Source organism: Moschus berezovskii, chromosome 3 (assembly GCF_049115385.1).
Source record: "Moschus berezovskii isolate FMDL1 chromosome 3, NW_MosBer_1.0, whole genome shotgun sequence".
Classification (NCBI taxonomy): domain Eukaryota; kingdom Metazoa; phylum Chordata; class Mammalia; order Artiodactyla; family Moschidae; genus Moschus; species Moschus berezovskii.
The window spans coordinates 54,731,954-54,749,940 of NC_142462.1; the positions used below are offsets into that span (position 1 = coordinate 54,731,954).

The 17,987-nt window shown below is 45.3% G+C and overlaps 1 protein-coding gene across 7 annotated transcripts in view; it reads right to left on the minus strand.

Moving 5' to 3' along the window:
• The window catches only part of ATXN7L1 (ataxin 7 like 1), a 272,758-nt gene that overhangs the window by 66,560 nt on the left and 188,211 nt on the right, over positions 1-17,987 (minus strand). Inside the window, exon 1 of one of the 7 annotated variants that reach the window (XM_055420750.2) lies at positions 4,526-6,848. The exons of the other annotated variants lie outside the window; for them this stretch is intronic. The gene's annotated coding sequence lies outside the window, so the exon portion shown is untranslated. Of the gene's footprint in view, positions 1-4,525; positions 6,849-17,987 lie in introns of those variants that run through there. 7 annotated transcript variants of the gene reach the window in all.

The following is a 17,987-nucleotide window of genomic DNA, read 5'->3' on the forward strand; positions in this document are numbered from 1 at the left end:
AGTAATGTCTCTGCTTTTTAATATGCTGTCTAGATTGGTCATAACTTTTATTCCAAGGAGCAAGTATCTTTCATGGCTGCAGTCACCATCTGCAGTGATTTTGGAGCCCCTAAAAATAAAGTCTCTTACTGTTATTCAACCATAAAAAGAAATGAAGTACTGATACAAGCTACCATATGGATGAACCCAGAAAACCCTATGCAAAAGAAAGAAGCTAGGTACAGAGGTCATGTATTATATACATTCTATTTATAGGAAATGTCTGGAATAGGCAAATCCACAGAGACAGAAAGCAGACTGGAGGTTCCCAGGGACTGAGGCGGGGGGCCGCTGCTGGGGCTAGGGAGTAGAATAACTGCTGAATGGGTATGTGGTTTTACTCTGGAGTGATGAAACATTTGGAACCAGATAGAAACAGTACTTGCACAACATTGTAAATGTATTCAATGCCACCAAACTGTTCACTTTAAAATGGTTATAGTTTATGTTATATGGATTTCACCTCAAAAACAAAAAACCCCAAAGCTCTGCTGAAAGTAAGGGCCAAGACAATCCACACACAGAACAACCAGTTTTAGAATCACTGAGAGTTACCTTTAAAACTCTTCTTGGAATCACTTAAAGGAAGTAATTTTTAACTTAAGATAACTAAGGGGCCAGTGGGATAGCAGATAGGCACTCACTCCAAGACAGACAATTCAGGTCCACAAAGAAGTGTTAATTTGTCTTAAACAATACCCAGTCCCCTCTTCCCCTACCAGGCACGATGGCTGCCCTTCTATTTAAAGGTGGAAGGCTGAGGCACAGCTCCCTTCTATCAGCCCACTCGTCCCTGATACAACCATCATTTCCACCAAAGGGACTTGGGTCTTAGACCTTGACATTGGGACATAATCACAGACCCCCCTGCCCCACCTCCAGAGCAAGAAGAAACCTCACAGGTAAACATTCTCTGCTACCTCTGCTGGCCCCTTCCAGGGCTGGCATCACCTCCTTGGAGTGGCAGCCAGGGGGCTGCCCAGCGTGGTTTCTCCAGCACAGGTCCTGGGCTCTCCCAGGCCAGGCAGCACCACCACTGGACAGTCTCCCCTCTGCCTGAGTGTTAATTCCATTTCTGCCCCATGGGGGTCACCCCGAACTGATCCAGTTCCCCTTCCATGGACACTTTGCCAAATGCTTTGTTCCTTGAAATCTCCTTCTCCAGGCTAAATACTCTCAGACATCTTCTAAAATCATTCCTCACAAAAGGTCATTTTCACTCTTCTCCTGATCTCTGGGTCCTCTGTGGCTCCTACGTCCTTCCTAAACTGTGACACTCAGAAGGGAGGCCATTATAGGTGGGCAGCTCCCATCTGTCTGTTGTGGATATTGTTCTCCTGTTAAGTCCACCAGGCACTCAAGCTATATTTTTTATTTCTAACAGCCACATCACCGTTAAGTCTTATTTCACACTCTTCACTGCCAAGCTGCTTATCCACAGGTGTCCTTTAAAAATGTCATCTTGTTGGAGTCAGTCCACTGCTCCGACCTCTGGAGATCTTTCTGGACTCTGACTCATTAATGTAATTGTTCTTCCTCCTAAATCTCTCCAATCTTGAAAAATTGGATAATCCTGCCACTAAGACTATTCTTCTTCTACATCCTCATTTATAACATGGAAGAGGAGGACAGGGCCAAGTGCGCAACATAATACATCCCTTGGGGTGACAGCAACCTGGGAACAGCACTCTAGAGGTGTGACTCTGCTGATCCACCTGCCATTCAGGGCAGGTATGTCACCTGGTCCACACATCTTCATCTTCATTGGTACAGACCCCACAGATGACTAACAAATGGGGCTAAAAACAGCCCTCCTGCTACCAGCAGTTGAAAGACTAAGTGTAAAGCTCTTATCAGAGTTTCACACAGTGAGCAATCAAATATGCCTTTATAACTGACAAGAAATACAATATAAGGAGAGAACCCGGTTTTCCAGTTTCCAGACTGCCCTCCTTTTTGGCAACCAATTACAGACATGAGGCCGCTGAAACCAATACAAGGAGCACTGGCGTCCAAAAGCTGGAGTCTGAATACTGGCTCCCTCCTTCCAGAACCTCTGTGTTCTGAGGTTAAAAATATCTGCCCTTCAAGGCTATCGGGAGGAGTCAATGAGATGAGGCATGTAAAAGAGGTTTAGAAGTTGAGTCAGGCTATGCAAACATAAAAGAAGAGTATTAGGATTATTACTACTATAAATCTTTCCAAGATACCATTCCCACTGGCAGAAAGCTGCCGGCTAGGCCAAGGAAAAACCTGAGATGCACTCAGGCCTCCAGGAGGCAGGTCTTCCAGCACAGAACAGCTGAACTGCTGTAAAGCATCTTCCTTTTCCCAAGGATGGTGGGATGTGAGGGTTTGGCCAACTGAAATGCAAAAGCCAAAGGGCAAGGACGGCTGGGAAACTGCTTAGTATTCACTGCCAACCTCTCCAACACAAACGCCTGCGGGTTCCCTTCAAGGTTCTTCATTCACTCAGGCTATGAGATTATCTATACAGTAGGGAGGGGGCACCCATAATCACTGTAGGCTGAGAAGCACACTATCTGAGACACCTCCAACCTAAGGCCTTCAAAGGTGGGTCTCCAATCCCACCCCAGCCTGACAGACAGGAGAAGGAAATCGGGAGTATAACAGGGTCCCATCCATAAAGGCAGACTGAAATCAAATCAGAACAAAGAGTTTCTTAACCTCTGTGTTGCAGCCAGCTCACCCAGTTTGGATGGGGCAATGAATGAGAAGGCGGATGAGAGAAGGATATGTGCAGGCTGGAGCTCGGGCTCCCCAGCGTCATCGTCCAGGCTAAGCCCACATCTTTATACTGGGACCAAAGGGCCTGACCTGTCCCTCTCCAGCTCAGTGGGGCTATTATAAGAAAGTCCAGGGCATGCTCTAAACTGTAGAAGAAGAAAAGCAAGCCTCATCCTTATTCTCTGCCAGGTTAGAAGAGACCAAAAAAACAACACAAAATACAAACAACCTTGCGTGTACATTATTGTTGTTGCTATTCACTCTCTTAAGTCATGTCTGACCCTCTGTGACCCCATGGACCGCAGCACTCCAGGCTTTCCTGATCTCCACTCTCTCCACAGTTTGCTCGGATTCATGTCCATTGAGTTAGTGATGCTATCTAACCATGTCATCTTCTGCCGCCCCCTTCTCCTTTTGCTTTCAATCTTTCCCAGCATTGGGGTCTTTTCCAGTGAGTCAGCTCTTCACACGGATGAGAGAAACATGGAGGAGAAAAAGAAATCCATTGATGGCACTGAGAACCATGTCATGACTCAGCCTGTGTCACAGTTACTGCCTTGGAAATTTCCATTTCAACCGTCTATTTCATTTCATGTGTAAGTTGGTGTTGCTGCGGGTGGGGAGCAGTGGGAGATTTGGACCTAAGAGGGACCCACATACCTGGATCAGGACAGACTTCCTACTCAGAAGGCCTTTCACAAGGTCCAGGTGATGTTTTCTCCCTCCCTTTCAATTTGTTTGGTTTAAAATATTTAACCAGAGGCACAATGAAGTGTCTCATGTGACACGTTCTCCTGGACCATTAGACTGGGACTTCACACTCATTACACTGATGAACATGCTACTTACCCATGCAAATTCTGGGAGCGCAGACACCGAGATGGAAGGTGCTCAAGGTACGCTCTCAGGGGCTGATTTAATTACACAGCCACTCGGTGGGCAAAGCAGAGCAATTTTTAGCCAACTGCTCTAGTAAATATTATGGGAAGCCCTTTCATAGAGTGCTAATGCTGCCTTAGTGATTTCGAACATGCCTAGCTTTAGTTCTCATTCAAATACTCACGCGGTCCCCAAAGACGCCACCACCGGGGCCAGAAAATCAAACAGATCCTGCATTAGCTGACATGCCGTCTTGCCGTTCAATATTATTATTACTATCATTTTAGTACTATAAATCCCTGAGTATTACTGTCATTTAGGTGAGGACAAACTGGAAACTCACTTTCCAGCAGCTGACTTCCTCAGCCCCTCCCCCAGTCCCACCGCCCGCTCTGGACCGGCTGCACTGCTCCCCAGGGTTGGACAAACAACCACCAGGAACCTATTTCGGACGTTTGAAACAATACCCAATCACTGCATCCACTTTCCCAGAGTGTCCCAGAGGAAATGGCATCATTACTTTCATTTTACTCCATTTGTGACCAACTGAAAGAAAACAACACATCCTAAGACAATTATCAGGGAATCTGATGTCGGCAGCTGGAGAGGACGCTCCGGAATGTTATCAAGTGACCTCTTGGAGAAATTAATTTTCAAGAGCTAAAATAACCTTCTGCTGCACATGCCCGGCCGTTTCTCTAGCTGCAAAAATGGATTTCACTTTCCACAGTTAGAACAGAAAACTCTCAGGCATCCCCGTTTTTTTCCTTTTTCAAAAAAGTCTATAAATAACCCAGGATCAGCAAAATTTATGCAAAACATCCTGCTAGAAGAAGAAATGTAAACTAAAACCACTTACAGCGAGACTCGGGCTGCCAAGTTAATCTGATTCTACGACGACTGTAAACACGTTGTACTTTTGGAACCTGAAGCGATCCATATTAGCAGCTGTCATCACAGAAAAAAAAAAAAAAAGAAGACCCCCTCCTCCCAAACTAAATAACAAAAGCCTGGTCCCCCAAACAGAGCACCGTGACTGGGGGTCCAGGGTTCCGCACGGCCCAGGACCAACGGTTGGCCAGCTGCAGTCAGTACCAGCTATCCGAGCTTGCACACGCCAACTGTTTTGACTACAGGCACTTGTTAAACACAGAGTTTCAGGTCCTACCAGTTGGACACCAGAAGTTCATAGAACTGACCCAGTGCCAAGAACAACAAGCCCAGAAAGCGAAACGGCTGCCTCGTGCGCCGTGTTTTCGTTAACTGTTTATGCAAGCCCCAGACCAATTGGGTAACAATTGAGAAGACAACTGAACTTAAATAACAAAAGCAGAAGATTACCACCTTGAAGGAAATGGAGATGTTTGGCAGATAAAGGACAGTTCAAAGGTGAGGTGGGTGGGGGGTTTTCAGAGAGATTGGGGAGGAGGGGCAAGTGTCACATGACAAACTGCGGTTATTAGCAGAAGGAACTGGGTGCTTCCTTGAAGCATCTTTAACTTAGAGACTGACACAGAGACTCTGCAAATGCTGAGGCCCTGGTACACATCTGGGGTGACTATTACAAGCACTGGAATTTGACTTTGGCAAATCCCGAAGGAGAAAAAAGGGGTGTGCTGAGCAGAGGTTTTGCGACACGGAAAGGGACTTCCAAGTTCCCTGCTTCGTGCAGCAAAGCCACCGAGCCACAGAGGAAGCAAGTGACTGAGCCACGTAGAAAGTGAATGGAGGGACAGCATAAATCCCTGGGCTGCTTCTCACCTGGTCCTAAGAAAGGCTTCCCTTTTCTCTTTGAGGTCAGGGTTGCTGGGGCCAATCTTCCTCCCTCATCCAGTCTGGAATCTGGATTCTCTTACAGGTGACAGTGAATAAAGGATTTTCATTTGGCAAGATACAATAAAAAGGAATGCTTAAATCACATATTTAACAAAGTTTTTCATTTCTTTCCCAGAATGCATTAAGCCCTATCTCATTTTTACACCCACACAACTGACCAGATCAAATTTTAGAATTATCTGAGGATTTGAGAAAAGTGAATTCCAAGATAATTGGGGTGCAAATGTAAGAATGAGAATTTTGAAATTGCTGAATGGATTCGAATCTAACCTCTGCCCCACCTTCTTCTTCTTCTCTCTCTCATCTGCCTCTGAATTGAAGAATAAAATGTTGCCCCTTTCCCACTCCAGAGGTTTAGTGAAAACTAATGCGTAGGTAGAAACAGGTTGTTTATAAAAACTATTTTAACCATGGACCAGGTTCATGCTGATTCTGGAGAGTAAATGTCGTTCCTCTGGTTCCAGGGATCTCCGGTGCAGTGGTGGAGGGTATGCATACTCATGTAACGGCTGACCCCTTCCTCCCAAAGAAACCCACATTTTCTTACAAACTACACAGACATATTTCACTGGGATCTGAAACACAGCAGTTGCCTGATGGATCAAGACAACAGCATGGGCAGCTTGGAGCCTCCCTGACAAAGGAAGGCAAGGGGAGGAAGAGGTTGGGGAGGGGAGGGGAGGAGGGAAAGGGCTCCCTGGAGAGAAGGGTCAGGTGGGGCAACATGAGGCTCACTACAGCACTCGCCCCGGATTGACAATTGACTTCTTAAAGCAACCCCAGAATTGTGAGATTGGCCTCTCACTTAGAACTCCAAGGTTTACTTGTCCTCTTCCTCATTCACTACAATTACAGGGCCAGTATGATTATCCCCATTTAACAAGGAGGAAAACGGAGGCTCAGAGAAACCTCAATCTCAGCCCCATGAACAGTGGTTGTGCTGGTGTGGTGCTTCGTTATCTGCAATTATTTTCATTATCACAGACAAGTATACTGAGATTTCTGGAGAGGCTACAAATCATGTCCAAGGCCACACTGCAAATCATCATCATCAGGTCTCCTAACTCCTAACCCAGTCCTCCTTGCTTGCCTCTATCACATTTCAGAACACACAATGATAGAACTGAAAAGGCCAGTAAAGCTGTCTTATTAAAAAAGCACATCATCTTCCCTGATTTTCTCAAACTCCCATCTTCACGGTTTTTCAGTTCTTAGATTGCAAAAGAGATGGGAATACCAGACCACCTGAACTGCCTCTTGAGAAACCTGTATGCAGGTCAGGAAGCAACAGTTAGAATTGGACATGGAACAACAGACTGGTTCCAGATAGGGAAAGGAGTACGTCAAGGCTGTATATTGTCACCTTGCTTATTTAACTTCTATGCAGAGTACATCATAAGAAACGCTGGGCTGGAAGGAGCACAAGCTAGAATCAAGATTGCCGGGAGAAATATCAATAACCTCAGATATGCAGATGACACCACCCTTATGGCAGAAAGTGAAGAGGAACTAAAAAGCCTCTTGATGAAAGTGAGAGGAGAGTGAAAAGGTTGGCTTGAAGCTCAACATTCAGAAAACAAAGATCATGGCATCTGGTCCCATCACTTCATGGCAAATAGATGGGGAAACAGTGGAAACAGTGTCAGACTTTATTTTTCTTGGCTCCAAAATCACTGCAGATGGTGATTGTAGCCATGAAATTAAAAGACGCTTACTCCTTGGAAGGAAAGTGATGACCAACCTAGATAGCATATTAAAAAGCAGAGACATTACTTTGCCCACAAAGGTCCGTCTAGTCAAGGCTATGGTTTTTCCAGTGGTCATGTATGGATGTGAGAGTTGGACTATGAAGAAGGCTGACTGCCAAAGAATTGATGCTTTTGAACTGTGGTGATGGAGAAGACTCTTGAGAGTCCCTTGGACTGCAAGGAGATCCAACCAGTCCATTCTAAAGGAGATCGATCCTGGGTGTTCATTGGAAGGACTGATGCTAAAGCTGAAACTCCAATACTTTGGCCACCTCATGAGAAGAGCTGACTCACTGGAAAAGACTCTGATGCTGGGAGGGATTGGGGGCAGGAGGAGAAGGGGACGACAGAGGATGAGATGGCTGGATGGCATCACCGACTCGATGGACATGAGTTTGGGTGAACTCCGGGAGTTGGTGATGGACAGGGAGGCCTGGCGTGCTGTGATTCATGGGGTCGCAAAGAGTCGGACACGACTGAGCGACTGAACTGAACTGACTGAACAGGGAGGGTTCCTCTCCACACTGTGGGGAGAGCTCTGGAAGTCTGCATTCCAGAGCTACTATTTCAATGCAAAGCCACCACCTCCACCCAGTCCTCCTTTGATTTCATTAGCACACCCAGCTGCTAACCCCTGGCTCCTCACCCAATCCCAGTCTAAGCAGCCGCCAGAGCGGATGCCCCAGAAGGCCTGCCAAACTGTGCATGATGCCGCTGGCATCTCCAAGGTGTGCTGTCTCGCAGGCAGAAGGGATCTCCCTGCATCTCTTCTCCAACGTGTGTTTCAAGGCTGCGCTTTTGCTGGGTTCTTTTGTTACAGACGCTGATGGAAATAATGGACCAAATGATGGATCCCACTGTCATATCCCTTGTCTGTGCCAAGTGGACACACTCCCAGCTTGATAGGGGGTGACATTACTATCCTGTGATACATGTGAGTGGGTTCATTGTAGGTTTTTGGCATTTCCTTTGAGAAGTTACAGTAATGAGTTTGCCACAGGGTTTGTAGGAGTGAATGGGGGTGAATTTAAGCACTCAGGGCCATGAACAGAGATGCTGAACATCGACTGCAGAGGGGGAGAGGTCAGGAGGGGATGCTTAGAAAGTCCTAGAACATTTTTCTGCCACTTTGTGAATCTACCTCTCCCCCTTCTTTCTCTCTGAAAATGCAACCAGCAGGGAAGCTGGGTGCTACAGTGGCCTTCATGTTGACTATCACTAAGGCAGTCGAGGTTGTGAAGTCTCATCAAATCCGCGTGCTGCTGTTGGTGGGAGAAGCTCTATGCTTAGATGTGATGCACAGGTGGCACCTCCCACCAGTTTATTTGAGGTTGTTTTGGTAACCACAGGACATTTGCATCCATGCTGCCTGAAAAGCATATGGGGCCTGGGTAAATCAGAACAGTCTCAGCAGGAAAATTCACTGGCTTACACGACACAAAGTGAGGAGAATATTTCCATGAACCTTGGGACTCCTCTGAGCACAGAGACCATTTTTTTTTTTAAAACCAAAAAGTAGGACACAGGATTTGACAAGCACTGGCATATTTAGGGAAGACAGGATAGGCTATTAAAAAGTAGAATTCCTGAAAATCTGAGGGGCATGGCCACTAAATTGGTAAAATTAACAAAAGTGGGCTAATAGAGGGATGCAGAATTATTAGCATTAGTTTGTTGTAGCTGTTACTGGTGTGTTTAACAAAGGCAGTTCTATCACAGATCAGACAAACACTGCTCTGCTTATGGACATGGTGATTTGGGGAAGGCTGGTAAGGATAGAACATCCAGTTTGGAGGAGGACATCAGTGAAGCAGACAAAGCTGAGGTCTGCTGCCAATGCTCTGGGCTTTCAGACCCCCTCCACTGAAGGGCACTGCATCAGAGTACACACACACAGAAGGAACCTGGGCAGGACCAAGTAAGGTCTTAAAAATATGGCCTGCATATGTGGCTAGGTTGCTAAGTTGCTTTATTCGTGTCCAACTCTTTGTGACCCCATGGACTGTATAGTCTACCAGGTTTCTCTGTCCATGGGGATTCTCTAGGCAAGAATACTGGAGTGGGTTGCCATGCCCTTCTCCAGGGGATCTTCCTGACCCAGGGATCCAACCCACACCCCTTATATCTCCTGCACTAGCAGGCAAGTTCTTTACCACTAGCACCACCTGGGAAGCTGCATATGGGGAGAGCGGGTCAAGAAAAAGACAGAGGGCTGAGCTGTCAGGAGAAACAGAGAAGCAAAGTCAGCATGGCAGTAACTGTGGCTGCTGTTGGATGCAGGCCTGACTTTACTCCCTGATGCTGCCCCACAGACTTCCGGGTCAGGACCTGCGGCTCAGCTGGACACTCTTCCCTTTTGCCCTGTTACCTGGGTTCACAGGGATTGGGCCAGCCTGCTTAGTCATACCTGGACCTGGCTTTTGGCGTAACCCTTGGTAATGTGAACTCATGACCAGAGCTGCAGAGGAAGGTTTGCCCATATGGGACACAGACCCTAGATTCTTCAGAAGATAGCCAGTTTCAACCAGCCTTAGCTGATACTACACCATAATTTGAAAAATGACTTTACACTGAAGGTCAGCCAATGTGGGTTGACTGCAGTCTGGCCTACTAGACTTCATGTTCCTTGAGGACTTGTTCAGAGTCTCGCTTATCTTTGTAAGCCAATGTCCGGCCAGAGTATGGAAGTCTTGCTATGCCTTTAGGTTTTAAATGAATGAAGTTCCACTTAATGTGAACCACAGAGAGATGAATACCTTATGAGATATATCTGAAGGTGAATATCTTTTTGTTAAGTATGTATGAAATTTGGTGTTCAATTAATTTTGTTTCCATTAATTAATTTTTTAAAAGTACAATATTTCATTATTGTTTTTTTAGGTTTCTTCCCCCCCCAAGTCAAATTTGGTATTTTTAAAAGTTGTATTATGGTTCAAGTTAGAGAGAAGGTAGAAAGCCTTTCTACTTAAGATTAAAAATCCTAAATCTTCAAAAAATTGTAGCTACTTTGTAATAGGAATCTTTCCAAAGGTCTTCATTCTCTTGTACTCTGTTCTCTTAAATGGCATATACTTTGAACATTATTTGATCTTCTTTTTTTTTTTATAACTCAAGGTCACTGTTAAGGGCATTCATTTCTATACTTTGCTACAAAATGGTGATATCAGGGCCTGCCATAGCTTTCAGACTTTTTGACCCTGATCCATCTCAAGAAATGAATTTTACATGGCAACAACCTAGTATGCACAAAAACTTCAAAGGTTGTAAGATTTATCTTTACTAAGTAAAAACCACTTGAATATTTTCTCTTCTCTTCTATGCCACGGTTTCAAATGTCGGTCAGCGATGGCTAAAGTGATTACCCCCACCATCACAAGAGGCACCTGTGGCATACAAACACTGAGAAAGTACACAGGGTTTCTGTCCTACACAAAAAGGGCTTCAGCGTCCCCACTTGCAGCCTTTTACTTTTGCTTTTGGCTGCGCTGGGTCTTCATTGTGGTGCAAGGGCTTTTCTCTAGTTGTGTTAGCGGGCTTTTCTAGTGGTGGCATGTGGGTTTCTCTTGTTGCCATGGCATGTGGGAATCTCAGTTCCCCGACCACGGATGGAACCCGAGTCCACTGCACTGGCAGGTGAATTCTTAATCCACTGGACCATCGGGGAAGTCCCTGGTTTTTACTTTCCTCCTGCATCTGGTGTCACTTTTACTCAGGCAGGGCCTGCCTCCACAGTCCTACTCACAGAGTTCTAATTTGCCAGACCTGGAAATCAGACCATTCAGCTTGCTTGTGTAAACAGAGTGTAAAGTGTTGCTCCATGAAAGCCTGAGGGGTGCCCCATGGATGCCTCATGGGATGAGGTATTCTTATGTGCTAGAGTTCCTGGTGGGGCTCCCAGGAGTCTTGCCCAGTGGCAAGGTTCATGACACTGAGGTGTTACTGGATTTGTTCACTCACGTGTGAACATGAGTGTTTCTCCTTTGAAAGGAATATTCTGATCACTGGGCTTCAAGCTGGAAGGGCTATTAAATGACAGAGGCTCCCAGCAGTAATGCCGCTTCGGGAATGACCAGCTCTGGGCTCCAGTGTATGAGGAAGTATTCCCTAGAGTAAATGACCCTACTTCTGGCAGTTTGTAACAGTGCAGTATCTTGATCTCGACTCTGATATGACCTTTGCCCTGTAATCTACAGCTCCTCCTAGACTATGCTTCAACTCTCAGGAGTCTTCCCACCTAAATCAAAGATGATAAACTAACAGGTTTATGAATTGTCTCCTAGTGAAATTTTGAAGTGATGTGCATGCGTATGTGCTTGTAGATATCTTAAATTGATTTTAAATAACTATAGCAGAGGGGGTAGATACTGTGCCCCTAGAGAAACCTAGATAACAAGCAATCAGGCACTGGCTACATAAACTATTGGCACATCTATTCAGTGGAATTGCTGGGAAGCTATAAAAATGATGATGTAGATCTATACTTACTGAAATATGTCCACAATAACTGCAGACAGAAAAAAAGATTTCAAGACAATGCCTACAATAGGATTCTTTTATTTTTAAAATATAAAATATATGCAAAGAGGTACACATGTATAAACACATACACATGGAAAAAAGATGGAAAGATTTACACGGAAATATTTACTTTTATTTCCTAAAATGTTGGTGGTTTTTAAAATGTATCACTTTTATAATAAGAAAAAAAGCATTTTCACTTTGAAAAAATAAAATTCTACATGATTATGCAAAAGAGTACTTCTGTTTGTGGCTCTCACTGCAACCCCATCCCGTAAGCGGCTGCTCCCCCGTGAACAGTCACTATATCCATGTATCCATCCACAGGGTGGCACACTCACTTCTCATGAGTTCTGATGTCTTTTCAAACTTTTAAAGGAGTTCTATTCACATATAATAGGGTAAGTTGAATCTTTATTGGAGAATTTTCACATTAATGCATATGAAGGCAAAGGAAGGGCTAATGGTACTACTTTTAAGGTCACGTTCTCTTCTCTGATGGAGTTAAGGGGAAATGTAAATCCTGAAACTAGTTACCTCCCTGGCAGATGCAGGCTACCAGGTCTATCTATTCTCCAGGAAGACAAGGAAAGAACTGACACCATCTAGATTCTGAAGCTAATTTTCTTCCAAAACAGTCCATTTAAAGCATAAACTGATGTTGGGTTTAAGGACAGGAACAATCCCTAATTTGTGTTCTCTCTACAAAGTGTATTCACATCCAAGGAATATCGCCCCTCAAAATGACTAGGAGGAAGGGCAAGCAAATGTACTATTCTCAAGTTGACAAATGAGGAAAATAAGATGTATCAAGGGGAGGCTTTTGAACTGAGATGCTGGAGAAGACTCTTGAGAGTCCCTTGGACTGCAAGGAGATCAAACCAGTCAATCCCAAAGGAAATCAACCCTGAGCATTCATTGGAAGGACTGATGCTGAAGCTGAAGCTCCAGTACTTTGGCCACCAGATGCAATAAGCCAACTCACTGGAAAAGACCCTGATGCTGGGAAAGATTGAAGGTAAGAGGAGAAGGGGACAACAGAGAATGAGATGATTGGATGGCACCACTGACTCAATGGATATGAGTTTGAGCAAACTCCAGGAGATGGTGAAAGACAGGGAAGCCTGGTGTGCTGCAGTCCACAGGATCGTAGAGTAGACATGATGTAATGACTGAACAATAATAACAACCTACTAGAGAGAGGATTCAAACCATTCTCTTGGGTTTATTCTCCATGTTCTGTGCCACTGCATTCTTTCCAGAAGCAAAGTAACCATATGCCTGTTATCCTAACTGGACAACTTTGAAAGTGAAAAGAGGTGCATTTAAGCACAGGCTTCAGGGCAACTACAAACAAAGCTAGTGGAGGTGATGGAATTCCAGTTAAGCTATTTCAAATCCTAAAAGATGACGCTGTGAAAGTGCTGCACTCAATATGCCAGCAAATTTGGAAAACTCAGCAGTGGCCACAGGAATGGAAAAGGTCAGTCTTCATTCCAATCCCAAAGAAAGGCAATGCCAAAGAATGCTCAAAGTACCACACAATTGCATTCATCTCACACGCTAGTAAAGTCATGCTCAAAATTCTCCAAGCCAGGCTTCAGCAATACATGAACCACGAACTTCCAGATGTTCAAGCTGGTTTTAGAAAAGGCAGAGGAACCAGAGATCAAATTGCCAACATCTGCTGGATCATCGAAAAAGCAAGAGAGTTCCAGAAAAACATCTATTTCTGCTTTATTGACTATGCCAAAGCCTTTGACTGTGTGGATCACAACACACTGTGGAAAATTCTGAAACAGATGGGAATACCAGACCACCTGACCTGCCTCTTGAGAAACCTGTATGCAGGTCAGGAAGCAATAGTCAGAACTGGACACGGAACAACAGACTGGTTCCAAATAGGAAAAGGAGTACGTCAAGGCTGTATATTGTCACCCTGCTTATTTAATTTATATGCAGAGTACATAATGAGAAACGCTGGGCTAGAAGAAGCACAAGCTGGAATCAAGATTGCCAGAAGAAATATCAATAACCGCAGATATGCAGATGACACCACCCTTATGGTAGAAAGTGAAGAAGAACTAAAGAGTCTCTTGATGAACGTGAAAGAGGAGAGTGAAAAAGTTGGCTAAAAGCTCAACATTCAGAAAACTAAGATCATGGCATCCGGTCCCATCATTTCATGGGAAATAGATGGGGAAACAGTGGAATCACTGCAGATGCTGATTGCAGCCATGAAATTAAAAGACACTTACTCCTTGGAAGAAAAGTGATGACCAACCTAGACAGCATATTAAAAAGCAGAGACATTAATTTGTCAACAAAGGTCCTTCTAGTCAAGGCTATGGTTTTTCCAGTGGTCATGTATGGATGTGAGAATTGGACTATAAAGAAAGCTGAGCGCCAAAGAATTGATACTTTTGAACTGTGGTGTTGGAGAAGACTCTTGAGAGTCCCTTGGACTGCAAGGAGATCCAACCAGTCCATTCTAAAGGAGATCAGTCCTAGGTGTTCACTGGAAGGATTGATGCTGAGGCTGAAACTCCAATACTTTGGCCAGCTCATGCGAAGAGGTGTCTCACTGGAAAAGACCCTTATGCTGGGTGGGACTGGGGGCAGGAGGAGAAGGTGACGACAGAGGATGAGATGGCTGGATGGCATCACCGACTCGATGCATATGAGTTTGGGTGAATTCCGGCAGTTGGTGGACAGGGAGGCCTGGCGTGCTGCGATTCATGGGGTTGCAAAGAGTTGAACACGACTGAGCAACTGAACTGAATTCATGACATCAGGTACAAACTGTGGCTTTGTACCAGGCAAACTAGGCTTTATAGTCACTTCAGATATAATCTAGCGCTCTCCTATGCTACTCCTCCCATGATACCTTCTGAATAGGAGAGAGAAATGGAACATGGTTACATGTCTAATTTACTTTAAAGCACTTGAGTATGTAAACAGATGCAAGAGAAAAAAAGAGTACGCAGCTGGTGTTTTATTGTGTATGAACCAGCTGGTCGTGGCTGCTACCTCTAAGGGTGATCGGCTCACAGGCTATGAAGAATACAAAGTCTGGACTCGTCAACTGGTATTAACCTGAGGTCACATTCCCACACTGCCTACTTCAAGTCCTTTGGCTATCTGGATAAACATTCTGAACATAAAAGAATGGGTTAGTGTTGGTGAAACTTGTGATTTAGTATAACGAATGCTAGAAATGGGTTCTTATTGGTGTTCAGTGTACGAAGCCTGGCAAAAAACGTTTAGTGACATCTCCACCCTTGCATAAACAGGGTCCTGGAGGCTTCCCTGAGTGCAGCTGTCACAGTAGGAAGGTTGATGACAGCATGAAGCTGACACAGGGAAACAGTCTTGTCTCTGGAATACTTCTGCAGCTGCCTTGAGTGAACCTTTTCTCTGAGGTACGGCTGGAACAACCCAACAGAGAGAGGGCTGGGACTTCATCAAGTTCACCAAATAGGTTGGTCAAACTGCTTTCTCCCTACTTGATAAACATTTGTTTGATAAATGTCTGTCTCTGCAGCAGACTCAGTCTAACACTTGCATTGATTTCCACCTGGTGATGAGGTTGTGGGAGTAGAAGCTAAGCTTCACCACCTCAACCTTCTACGGGGGAACTGTTGCATGGCCAAACCGGCTCAGGTCAGTCCAAACAAACAAGCTGCTAGTGGAGGCTCACACAAGTTTCAGCACAGGATCTCTAAATACCTGGTCCTCTTCATCAGATTAGGAGCTTCCTGAAAGCAAAGACCAGGTGTGTCTTGTTCACTATTCCAGTCCTTAGCCTCACACAGTGCCTGCTCATAGAAAGTGTGTGATGGGGGACGTTCTCGGTAGTCTAGGGGATAAGACTCTGCACTCCCAATGCAGGGAACCAGGGGTTCGATCTCTGGTTGGGGAACTAAGATCTCACCTGCTGCAATTAGAGAAGCTTGCATGCCAAAACTAGAGACACCTGTGTGCTACAATGAAGATGCAATGCAGCCAAAAAATGAAAATAAAAAAGTGTGTGATGGATATTTATCCAGTGAATAAATAAATGAATAGAAGAAATTCTGTCATTTCTAGAATCTATTTTACTAGCCCTAAGCTGTGACTGTTCTTTATTCAACGAATGACAACTAATCCTCAAAAACCATAATCTACTGCTTGCCCTGGGTTAATACTTTAAAAAGCAATAAACAAACTAGTGGCAAAAACCACTGGGATTACATTAATCCTCACAGAAAATGTGATGAGATTGGTATTATTATCCCAGCGTTCAGATGAGGAAATCAAAGACCAGAGAGGTCAAAACTCGAGTTAGTAAAGTCAGACCTGAACTCAGGTCTGTCTGACTCCAAGCAGTCACTGCTCCCCAGCCTGGCCATCACTCAGTTCTGCAGGTTGTTTTTTTTCTTTACTTTTCTCTCCCTTTTCTTTTTTAACCTACTTTTATTCTACTTACTTTATGTCATCCTATTGAACACACATCTTTTTGGCACTTCACCTTATTTTATCAAAAGTTTCTTCTTGGGGAAAAAGCTGAATGGATGTTGGGATATATGAACCAGCTTTCCGGTTCTTCTGCTTTTAATTATTTTGATTGACACGTGGCACTGAGGGGATGTCTAACGGCCTCTCATGTCTTTGAGCTGCAGGAGAATCTATCTCAGCTCCCCTAGTCTCCAGGGCCCCCAGGTGCCAGGCTTACCCCTCCCCCTGTGGCACCCTGCCCCCAACCACTGGGCCACTGACAGTCTTTGCTTCCTGTCTTTGGGGGTTGGTGCACAGCGTTCTCTCCCTGGAATGCTTGTCCACCCTTCTGTTTCTCCCCTTGGCTAACTCTGTGGGTTTTTTTTTTCAAGACCCAATTCAAACATGGCCACATTTGGGATACCCTGAGTGCCCAGTCACCCTATACCCCTGCCAGGTCCCACAGGAGTCCCTCCTCCACGCTCCCGGCACGCTGCCCACACCTCAGCACCTGGCACTTGGCTCTCGAACCACTGACGGACCCGCCTCCCACTTCCACAGAGCCAGAAAAAGCCAAGAAGTCAGGACCTTGCCTTAGTACTGGCCTGCAGAAGGCACTCAAAGTGTGTTAGATAATGAAAGGATAAATCAGGAAATAATTAGCCAACCCACAGTGAAGCGTGAGAAAACACAGGGATCAGCGGGCCACCAGTTTCCAGAGGTCTGAGGGCTAGCTAACTTTAATTACCTCTCTTAGACAGTGGGCTCAAAAATCATTTTTGAAGCCTAAGGGAATGATGGTGGGTTTATGAGAGGCAATAGACCATTTAACTCTGAGTGCTCGACTCCTTTGCCTGTTACAGAATAAAACCTCTAAAAAGATTTTCCCACTGCAGCCAGATCCCACTCTCTGATGCTGGGCCAGCCACTGGCCTGTCGGGGGTTTGGGGTGATCTGACAGCACCCACGTGACAGGCTGCGCTGGCAGCTCACGGGGCTCTCGCTGGCTCCAAGTGCCCATCTAAGCCAAGAAGTTAGCAGGTCCCAGATGCAGGCCAGCACAGGTTGAGCCATCTGTAAGACTTCAGCCTAATGGAATAAACAATTCCCAGCATAGCCTGACCCTTCAGAATGTAAGGCCTTCTGAGGCCTTCTGACCGCACTGTGTAGATGAAAATACGTTAGTGATTTCCTCCCACTAAACTCTTGGGCACAAACCAAGAAATCTGCAGTGTGGCTCTTCTGATGCTACTGTACAACTGCAAATATTTAGGCTTCTCTGAATTCTTATCAATGTTTTTCAGCAGGGATGCACCTGGCATTTTTGGCGGGACAAGTCCTCCCTGGGTGGAATTGTCCCATGCAATGCAGAGGATTTAGCGCCTCTGATCCAAGCAATGATAACGACACAGTTCCGAGCATTCCTAGGGCTGAGAGGAACTGTGAGTACTGGGATTCCCTGTGTTCTTAGTTTTCATTCACTTTGCAGGAGGAGAATCTTGGATAGGACTGCAGAGGCCACCCAAACCAAGGATGGGTGGGATGGGTGGGGACAAGGACCAGGGAGTCAGAGCACCTAGAACAGGGGATACTCAGACCACAGCCTGACTGCGGGAGAAAGCGGAAGTTCTGAGAGCGAGGAGGATGCCTGGGGGCCCTGAATGAAGAAGTCGGGGCAGTGAGGGAGTTGGCCTCACAGAACCGACAGATGGGAGCTTGAACAGAGGTCGAAAGAGTGCAAAA